This window comes from Chelonoidis abingdonii, chromosome 24, assembly GCF_003597395.2.
Source record: "Chelonoidis abingdonii isolate Lonesome George chromosome 24, CheloAbing_2.0, whole genome shotgun sequence".
Classification (NCBI taxonomy): domain Eukaryota; kingdom Metazoa; phylum Chordata; order Testudines; family Testudinidae; genus Chelonoidis; species Chelonoidis abingdonii.
Window position 1 is genome coordinate 2,987,619 of NC_133792.1, and position 10,904 is coordinate 2,998,522.

Here is a 10,904-nt window from a genome sequence, read left to right on the forward strand (position 1 = left end):
CTTAATGCTGGAGCCAATAGCCTCCCCTGACTCCCAGTGCAGGCTCCTGGACCACGACCCTGGAGAAGGCACTTCTGGTGAGCGAGAGCCTGATCAGAGCCATGCAGTGGGGAGTGGGGGGAAACCCAGCTGCGCTGGCCTGTTTGCATTTAGTTTAAAGGGCTCATTCCTGCTCAGAGCCTCATTGGAGCCACACGGTGTGTGTGTAGAGGGAGGAAGGTGTGGTGGTTGTGTGAAGCGATCATCCCAGAGAGTCCACCAGGCCCTCCTTTTACATGGCAAACCCACTAGGCATTGCTTGCTATGGGAAAGCTGGCCTGGCAGTTTGAAAGCATTCAAATGAATGCGGAAGAAGCAGAACCCCGTGTGCCCCTAGGGCTTACCATGGCTGCCTGCAAGCTGAATTCTGTTGCCCAGCCGCGTGCGATGGCTTACTCACACCAAAGTGGCAGGCACTTCAGTATAAAAGGCAAAATGCAGCTTTGTACAGAAAGAACATGTGCTGTGTACTATGAATTGCCTGTTTCACTGAGAGAGTGTCCCCTTTGTTCTCTAAAATGTATCTTTTAAAATACTACCCTCCCTTTTTCTCCCCCCACAGGTGCAAATGTTTCAACGCAGCCCCATCTACTCCGTCCCAGAAGCTGGTCCAGATTAGAAGGCAGAAAAAACGAACTCGGGATGACATGTTTGCTAAGCTCATGCATTCCTCCTGTACTGATAGGGCCCAGCTGAATGCGCGGAGGCAAACAATTGCAGAGTCCCGTAAAGTGTTAAATGAACATGAAGAGAGGACGGACGTGCACGATGAGAGCAGGCAGGATGCTATGGTCAAGATCATGGGGGAACAAACTGACATGCTCCTCTGTGTGGTGGATCTAATGCGGGAAAGGCAGCAAGACCACAGACTGCCGCTGCAGCCCCTGTATAATTGCCCTCCCTCCTCCCCAAGTTCCATAGCCTCCTCACCCAGATGCCCAAGAACACGGGGGGCGGTGGGGGGGGAAGGGGGGAGGGAGGTACAGGGACAACACACTAACCCAGAGACTGCACAAGCGCGAAAGCTGGCATTATCTGAAATTTTGATTTGGTTTCTTGGGATTGTCCTTCTTTCCTCCCCCCCCCCCAACACAATTACCCACCCACCCGTTACCTCTGATTTCTGTCACTTTGGCTGCCACAAATAATACGACTGTTTTTTAAACAATTTGTTACTTTCTATTTCCTTTTCATGATTATTATAGGGGGCGGGTACTTCAAGAGAACAAACACCACTGTCACACTGTACCCTGCTCAGTCATGAAACTGACTTTGAAGCTTCTCTGTGCTTGCTCGGCTTGCTGGCCTCTTAATCACCCTGTTGTCTGGTGTATGAATTGGCTGCTAGGCGAGTTGCCTCAACTTCCATTTCCCGCCATAACAAGTCTCCCCTTTACTTCATAGATATTGTTGGAGCACACCATAGATAGCAGCAATTTACAATTGGTATATTGGTTGTGCTGGATCTACCGATGTCCGTACTGCTGGCCAGCGCCTTTCAACATCTAAAGCACATTCTATAGCATTCTGCACTGTGTTCAGGCCTATAGTTGACAACTGCTCCTTACTATTGTCCGGTTGTGCTGATGTTGTACAGTCCTCATGCAGCTCATGGCTTTAAGGTGGCTAGGCTGGGTCCTAAGTTATAACGAATGGCATTTTCAAATTCCCACAGTTACTTCTGGTTTTTGGTGGAAGAAGTCCCTTCTTGCAGCTGTTTCATAACAGGCAGAGTTCTGCTTTTACGAGTGTCAGAGCACCTTTCCAGTCTATCATGTTTTAATATCAGTTTTAAAAAGTCTCTTGTGAGTTCCCTAGTGCTGTGCAGCCCATGGGAAAATTGATCCTTGCAGTTTATGTATCTGGCTCTCGGGTGTTTCCGCAGCCACGATAGGAGATATGCTCTTTCCATCTATTGATACCCACCGCAGTTAGGGACCCAGCGCCATTAAACATTCACAATAGTCTGTTACGTTTCCAAAGTCAATACCCTTTCGATAGCAGCTAGTCCATGTTGCACTGGCTACTTGGATCACGCAGCCCCACAGTAGCTTTGCTCCACTCATACTGAATTCCTGGACTGGACCGGTAGCTGTTGGCATTGCACAGCTTCCAAGGGCTGTGGCCAGTCCACTTTCTCCCCTGTGAGGGTGCTCTTCATTTTTGTTGTCTTTGCATTTCAGGGCAGGGAAGCAAGACACAAATTCCATGAAAAGTTCCCTTTTGATTACGAAAGTTCACAGCCACCGCGGGAATCTCCAGACCTGCAACACGTATTGTTGTTCCCACAGTTTGTGTTGTTTCTCGGGGCCAGACATTGGTCGTTCCACTACATGACCTGCATCAGCATTCACCATTGATCTCCCAATTGCCACATGCCGTGCTTCTAGGAACATCTGTGTCCATCTCTTCATCAGTATAGTAATCGCGCTATTGTTGCTTCCTCGCCCAGTTTTGCAGGTACTGCACATACTGCTGGATAATGCGCGAGGTATTTACAGTGGTCAAAATTGCAGCGGAGATCTAATTCGGGCTCCATGCTTGCTGCGCTATGGCACCTGCATGGGTAATCCTGGAAAAAGGGCATGAAACATAGGAGAGCAGAGTGGCAGCAGAAGAGGTGCTGTTTGGTTCACGATAGCTGAAAAAGGCAAGAAATGGTTGTCTTCTGTAGCTTTCATGGAGGCAGGAGCCCAGGACAGACAACATGGAGAAGCTCAGTAGTGCAGCAAGAGCAGGAGAACAGAGTTGGCAGCAGAAGCTGTGACACTTGGTTCATGATGGCCAAGCAGAGTTGGCAGCGGAAGCGATCGATGAGGAAGAGAAAGAGTAGATACTTATAGAGATTACATAGAAAGATGAAAGGAAATGCGAGGTGGATTCATAGTACCAAGAGAGAAGCGGTGCACCGTACTGCACCATCTGCTGAAAGCAGTATGGCATCTGCATGCCAAAAAGGCATGAAACGACTGTCTGCCATAGCTTTCACGGAGGGAGGAGCGACTGACGACACACACACAGAAACACCTGTGAGAATGTTTTTGCCCAGAATTCCAATGGGCGGTGGGGACTGCGGGAACTGTGGGATAGCTACCCACAGTGCACCGTTCTGACATTCAATGCTAGCCTCGGTATTGTGGACGCACTCCGCCGAATTCACGCACTTTAGTGGGGACACACAAGACCGAATGTATAAAATCACTTCCGAAAATTTGAATAGAACAATTTTGAAATAATTTCATACTGTTGACATACCCTTAGATACTGCCCAGCACAGACTGGCTGGTTGCTCTTCAGCCAGGTTCTCCCCTTTGATCAGCACTTCAGTCGCTTGGAGTGGTGTCTGTAGATGTAGGTGGAAGACAGAGGAAGAGCATGGCCAATGTCTCTGCCTTTTATCATGTTCTTTCTTCCCTCTTGGCTTTGCCCCCACCCCCTTCAGAGTCAGGTGAGCATTACCTTATCGCAGTTCCAAACCGACCAAAGGAAGGGGGGTGACTCCCTGGAGAGTGTAACAGATCCTTTGTTGCTGCCAAGCCAGCATCCTTTGTTCTTGTGAGGCTGGGCTGGGTTTGTCCCATACCTGCCCTGATGAGATGTGAACTGCCTCCCTGCTCTTGGAAAGTTTTTGTCTGGGCTTATTTTAAGCTGTGAGGATACATTTTCAGCTTCATAACTATATACATGGAATTATAACCTATAACATTACTGTAACAATTACTATAACATCACTGTAACAACCATGCTCAGTGCATCATGAGCCTTCCGAAAACACCAAACATGACAAACTTTGCATTGGATTCCACACAATCATTTTATAAAGATGAACAGGGGGGTGTAGGGTTTTCCCCCGAGGTACAGAGCAGCACAATGATGATCACCAGGTAAATGGCTTTCCTCTCCTTTCTTCTGTCTTCCATCCCCTATGCATCGTCCTGAGTGGTAGTATGTGGACTTGCAGGTGGATATGGAAATGGATGCATGCAGTGTATGACACAGATGGAACCTAGCGTCATACACTACAATCCCAGCCTTGCTAGGACTCCTTCCACAGTCTGGTAACATGGGAGACACTGACTGTCACTATGATGGACAGCCCTGAGCAGCAGTGAGGCTGCCACCATAGTCTGCTGTTGCTAGGCACACTACGCAATCACGTGTTCTAACCACTCCTTGCCTTTCCCGCTCTAATTTGAAAAAGGCAGGGAGGAGGGGCGGGAAGCTCTCCGTAAACGAGGGCGTCCAAAATGGAGTCCTAATTGTTGTTTTAGTGAAACAAGATGGAGACTAGAGGAGAAACATACCAAAACAAGATTTAACCCAACAGTGTCTCTGGAGCTTAATGCAAGAGCCTCTACTGCATGAGCTAAAAGATACATCTCTATAGCCCAGGCTGCAGTGGGCTCACCAGCCTCTAGCTGAGCTAGCTGCCACTAGAGAGGGACAGAGTGTCACACCAAGCAGGCATGGCTCACACTATAACTAAGTCACTGGATCTGTGAGGTCCAGAGACCTCCCTGACATTCTCTATTTCAGCCCCAGGGGTTACAGGACTCTGGAGCTGGCAGCCAGTGGGGCCCTGGCAGGATTCCAGTGACAGGCGACAGGGGGCCCCCCTGCAAGTTTCCAGCAACAGGTGACAGACTCCTGAGGGGGCCCTCCTCAGGTTTCCAGTGACAGGCGACCTCGCCCAGGGGCAGGAAGATGCCTCGGATGAGCAGCTGGGGGTGTCTCATTTTCTCTTTGGGAAATATTGTCACCTTGCAGCTGCCACAGGCAGAAGGGGAACCTCATACTACCTGCCACCATGGTAGCAGGAGAAACCATGGAGCAGAAGCAGCAAAAGTCACAGACAGATCATGGCTTCTGTGAATTTTGGTTTATTGCCTGTGACATGACCGTGACTTTTACTAAAAATAATCATGACACAATCTTAGCCTTAACTATAACACTGTGATAGCAATGGTATTAGGATGAAGGAAATCCTGCCATTATATGCCTCTGTTTTCAGACACACATAAATTTCCAAAACAAGACACCTTTGGGGGATACGTATTTTCCTTCTTATTCTGAGGTTAGGATGTTAATATGTCCTTTATTAGTCACGTCACATGCCTCAGCTGCATGGAGTGGGAGCTATTTGGTCCTGATTGAGCTTGGAAAAGATTCACAGTATTTTCCCCCATCCCCCAGCCCAACAGCTACCAACATGTAACCTTTTTCTAGGGCCAATTGTATGATGGAGATTGGCTTCTAGGCTCCAGCCACTAGGGGCCAGTGTGCACATTCTGGTAAAGTACTGTAGTGGGTTTTAATAGAAGTTGCTTAATTAGAAGGGTCACTAGAAGTTTGAAGGTTGGAGTAGCATCCAGTCCCCTTTGGGAGGCATACAACCATCCTCCCTCCCTGCCTGCAGATGGCCTCTTGGGTGGTAGCCAGTCCAAGGGCCTGCTAGTCCACTCCTCCATGTTTAGGGGAGGATGGCAAGCCTGTTCTCTCATTTTGAGTCTTTGGAGGCAGCTTCCCTTCCCTTTCCTGCCAGTGGATGAGGAGAGGATGGAGATAGGAGGCTTTGGGGTGTTGCCACCTCTCTGTATCCCCCTTATACCAGCCCTCTATCCCCATAAGTCTCCTCTCTTCCTGACTCAGCCCTACCCAGGTGAAGAAATGGGCTATTTGCACCTCTCTGTCTGCCCCCTTCCCCCGCCATACACTGAAGTACTGGGGGGAATGAGGCTGTCACGTGCAGTCAGGTGGTTGTGGGGAGCTGGTGGAGATTTCGTTTACAAAAGAGAAGCTGAATGCAGATTTAGTTAAACAAGGAGGACTTTATTAAGGCCCATGCACTGCTCTGTCCATGTGGCTGAGGCCAGGTCTACACGACAAACCTACAGCAGTACAAATACGTCACTCAGGTGTAAGGATAAGGCCTTTTCCTGTAGCCATATTGTGAGGTCTGAGGCCTTTGTCAGCAGCCATATTAGGAGAGCTGCAGCCATGAGCTAAAAAGCAGAAGGTTACATCTCACAGGCCATCTAAATGACATTAAAACAATGCAATATTGAGCTGTTAAGAAGGCTCCTGACCTAATAGTACCACCACTACCAGATAAAGAAACAAATCTTCAGATGGTTAAAGAAAACATTGTTTGATGGCATCTGTCTGGCGAGAAATCACTTATCAATAAGTTGTGGTTGTGAAATTCCTACTTCCCCATTTCTCTATTGTTTATCTGTAGAGCCTCTGCCTGGCTCTTTAATTGTTTCTGTCTGTCGCATAACTAATTTTGCTGAGTGTAAATCAATGAAGGTGTTGGGATATGATTGGTTAAAGAATGGTTATACAATATGTTAGGATTGGCTAGAAAATTGTTTAATAATTTAGTAAAATGGTTGGTTAAGATACAGCTAAGCAAGACTCAAATTTCACTATATAAATTGTGGTCCAAAAGGAAATTCTTGGGAACCAACTCCAGGCCCTAGCCCCATAATCAAAGCTGCCAGACCTTAACACTCTGCTAGTGACACCGGGCAGAAGCTGGAGTTCCCCAGATGACCTGATCCTGACCGGCCATCAAGAAAAGTTCATCTGCCTTATTAGGCATGGTGTGTATGTGCCCCCACCTTCACTGTTGCCCGAGCAAGAAGCCTCCACAGCTTTGGCCTTCCTGGATTTGACCTCAGAGCATTCAGCACGCTGGTTCACAATGCGCTTTTTGCAGCGAGTCCGCCTAAGCCAAAGGGCCCTGCACCCCAGCTCCGCAGTCAGTTGTGACTCTGAGCCAGGGTGTAACATGGAATGTTTATTATTTGACCTGTTCTCCTCTGTGTATCTAACTTGTTAGCTCAGAAATCATTGACTTTCAGCCAAGTCCATCCTGGGGGGAACCCCAGGCCAGACCCCCTGGTCTCCCACCCTTCAAGTCCCTCACAGAAGCTTGAGTTGGACCTCGTTACCTGGCTACTGACACACATTGCTCCTCCCCAGGCTTTGTTCTGCCTTCTGCACAAAATGTCACCTGGTGGCACCCCCCTCCTGATTCTTAGGTTACAAAGGACATCGGCCATAGCTTACGTGCAGGCAGCTAGGAAGCCTCACTTGCCCCCAAGGGTCTTAGCAAAACCCACACACCCTGATTCCCACCACCTAGCCATTGGTACAGTACACAGGCACACCAAGGTGCACACAGTATTAATATTGGACAGTAGCATTCACATGCAACATAACAAGGAGGAAAACCCCACTTCATCAGAAGAGGTTAAGTAGAATATTACTGTGTAAGGCTTTTTCACTGTTAAAAGACCCTGCAGACCCAGAGTGTAAGGCAGTGGTCCCCAATGTGGTTCCTGCAGTCACCATGGCACCTGTGGGGGCATCTTAGTGCGCCCGCGTCCTGGACCCCAGGAGAGCACCCACCGAAATGCCGCCAAATTTCAGAGGCATTTTGGCAGGGACATCTCTTGATGACGACGCTTGTCGCCAACAAGTGATGTCATCGAGAGGCGTCGTCTCTGAATTTCAGCGATGACGCCTCTCAATGACGCCACTTGCTGTCGACAAGTGATGTCATCGAGAGGCGTCGCTTCCGAATTTTGGTGGGGACGCCTCTCGATGATGCCGCTTACCGTCGACAAGTGACTTCATCGAGAGGCGTCGCTCTCAAATTTCGGCAGGGCAGCTGCTGCCTGTTCTCTGATTACTCTCTCTGCCTCTGCTCCAATCTGCTGTCTCAAGTTACCTAGACCCTTGGAGCTGAGGGGGCATGGGAGGTGGTATTCCATATGCTATATGAAAATATGCTTATGAATATGACATAACTGAGACGTACTCTATGCAAGATGGCTCATGTGAGATATCATTGGAAAGGTTATGATTTACTGAATGCAACTATCCTATTTGTATGCACGTATCATTTCTGTATCTGAAATTAGGTATAGTGACTATGTATCTGTATTTCAACGATGCTACTTTGGGTAATGCCATTGCCAACACTTCAGGTACAACAATGGAAAAGCCAGACAGGGTGGATGGCCCATCAGCAAGGACAATGGACTATAAAAAAGCTTAGTTTTCCTATAAACATGTGGGTCAGCCTGTGAAGAATGGCTTCAAGGGCCCCACAGAGTCAGTTGGTCGTGTCACCTGATACTAAAACATTACCTGAGACTTCTTGTAACTTTCCACTGTAAGGGAAGGGGGGAGGGGAGTGTCAAACTAGGAAACAATAAGGAAGGAGCTTATGAAAATCCTATTTAAGGGTGGGGAGTGAGGTAATCCAGGTAATCCAGGTCATCAGTTCTTCCCTCTACCCCACCCAAGATGATATCTGGAAACAACTAAGACTGAACAGGGGGAAATAACTGAACCCAGGCTGGAAGGGCATCTGGCCTGTGAAGAAGATTATTAGAACCACATTTAGGGTGAGAACTCACATATAACCAGTTTCTTTAGTGTATTAAGCTTAGTTTGCATACTCTGTTTTATTTTCTTAATAATCTGCCTTGTTCTGTCTGCTACCACCTTAACTACTTAAAATACACCGCTTCTAGTTAATACATTTATTTCTGGTTTATCATACAACCCAGTTTATGTGATTTCTATCAGAGAAGGGGGTGAGAAATTGTGCATACCCTCTTCCACATTGAGGGAAGAGGTGAATTTCATACTATATCTCTGGGTTTGCACTCCAAGGGAGATGGACATCTCAGTGCTGGAGCAAGTCCCTTAAACTGAGGCCTTGGCTACACTTGCGAGTTACAGCACAATAAAGCTGCCCACAGCACTGTACCTCAATCCCCATCCACACTGGCAAGTCACTTACAATGCTGTATCTCTGTGGCTACAGCGCTGCTGGTACTCCACCTCCCCAAGAGGAATAAAGATTATTGCACCGCCACTGCTGTGCTGCGGTGCCAGTATAGCCGCCCAATGTGCTCTGATTGGCCTCCAGAAATATTCGGCAGTATCCCACAATGCTTGTTCTAGCCACTCTGGTCATCAGTTCGAACTCTACTGCGCTGACTTCAGGTGACCAACTGTCAGACCCAGCCTTTATATTCCCCAGGAATTTTAAAAATCCTCTTCCTGTTTGCTCAGCCAGGCATGGAGCACTATCAGCGAATCTTTCAGGTGACTATGGCTCCATGTGCCAAGTGAGCCCCAGTACGGAGCAATGGCAAGTTGCTGGACCTCATCAGTGTTTGGGGAGAGGAAGCTGTCCACTTCCAGCTGTGCTCCAGCCGTAGGAATTATAATTTGGGCAGATATCAAGGTCCATGATGGAAAGGGGCCATGACCGGGATGCACTGCAGTGCAAGATTAAAGTGAAGGAGATGCGGAATGCCTAACACAAAGCCCACGAGGCAAACAACCGTTCCGGTGCTGCCCCGCAACCTGCCAATTCTACAAAGAGCTGGACACGATACATGGGGATGACCCCACCTCCACTCCGAGCACCACCATGGACACTTCAGAGCCGGCGTAAGAGAAGGATTAGGATGAGGAAGAAAGCGGGAGTGAGGGTGCTGGGGCAGGGGGAGACACCCCGGAATCCCTGGAGGCATGCAGCCAGGAGCTCTTCTATAGCCAGGAGGAAATTAGCCAGTCGCAGCAGCCGGTACTTGGTGGAGGACAAACAGAAGAACAGGTTCCCGGTAAGCAGCTTTTTTCTTTTGGGAAGGATTTTTTTCAGTGCAGGTTCTTTGGGAGAGGAGGGTTACAGCTGCATGCATGCTTAGATGTGGAATAGCACATTGCTGTGGTCTATCACATCGTGGTAATCGGCTTTGGTAATCTCTTTGAAAGTCTCATCCAGAACGTGGGCAATGCGCTTGCGCAGGTTTCTTGGGAGAGCCACCATGGTCCTTGTCCCAGTCAGGCTAACATGTCCACGCCACTATGCCGCGAGGGACAGGGGGACCATTGCTGCACACAGACAAGCTGCATATGGGCCAGGGCAGAAGCCGCATTGCAATAGAAGACCCTCCCTTGCTTCCCAGGTCACCCTCAGCAGTGAGGTATCTTCCAGGATGAACTCCTGTGGAAAATGTGGGGACAGTGTTCAGTATAGGTGCCCCCTGCAGCTGTTGGCTCTCCCCAAGGCACAGAAACCCAGAGGACAGTACAGCCGTGAAACGAAACCAGAGGACAGTACAGCAGTGAAATAATCAGTCCCCCTTACTCATGATTTTGGGGGTCCTGTGGGTGATGTGCGCTCTTTTTGGGATGGGAAAATTATGCTATTGTGCAGACTGTGTGTGCCCTCCTTAAGTGTGGGGGAATCATTACTGTGTCTACTATAAACAATGCTGCCTCTGTTAAGTGTTGCATTTTGCCTTTACAGATGCAACCTTGAGATCTAAGCAGTCCATGTTATCACCAGCTGAGAGATTGCAAAGACTCAGGAAGAGGCTGCGAAAAAGCAAAGAAGAGATGCTGCAACAAGTGATGCATCAATCTCTTAAAGAGAATCAAAAAGCACAGGAGTGGAGGGACAGCGAAAGCAGGATTCGCCAGGAAAACGCAGCGCACCAGTGGCGAAGCACGGAGCACCGGCAGCAAAGCATGGAGCAGCTGATGAGCATCATGGAGCACCAAGCGGACTCTATCCAGGCGCTCGTAGCTGTGCAGGTGGAGCACTGCCACGCCTCTCCCCCTCCCCCCTACAGCCCATGTCCCAAAACTCTTTCCCTTGTGCCCCCATTTCACCTCCAACCCACTTTCCCCAACATCCGGGTTCTTACTGCCACCAGCTGCCCTCTGTAGCTTCATCTCCTAGGCCTGAAAACTACGACCCTTACCCACTGCACTCAGCCCCCATCACCATGCAGTATAGGCATCCTGAAGTGCAGCAGTCATTGCACAGC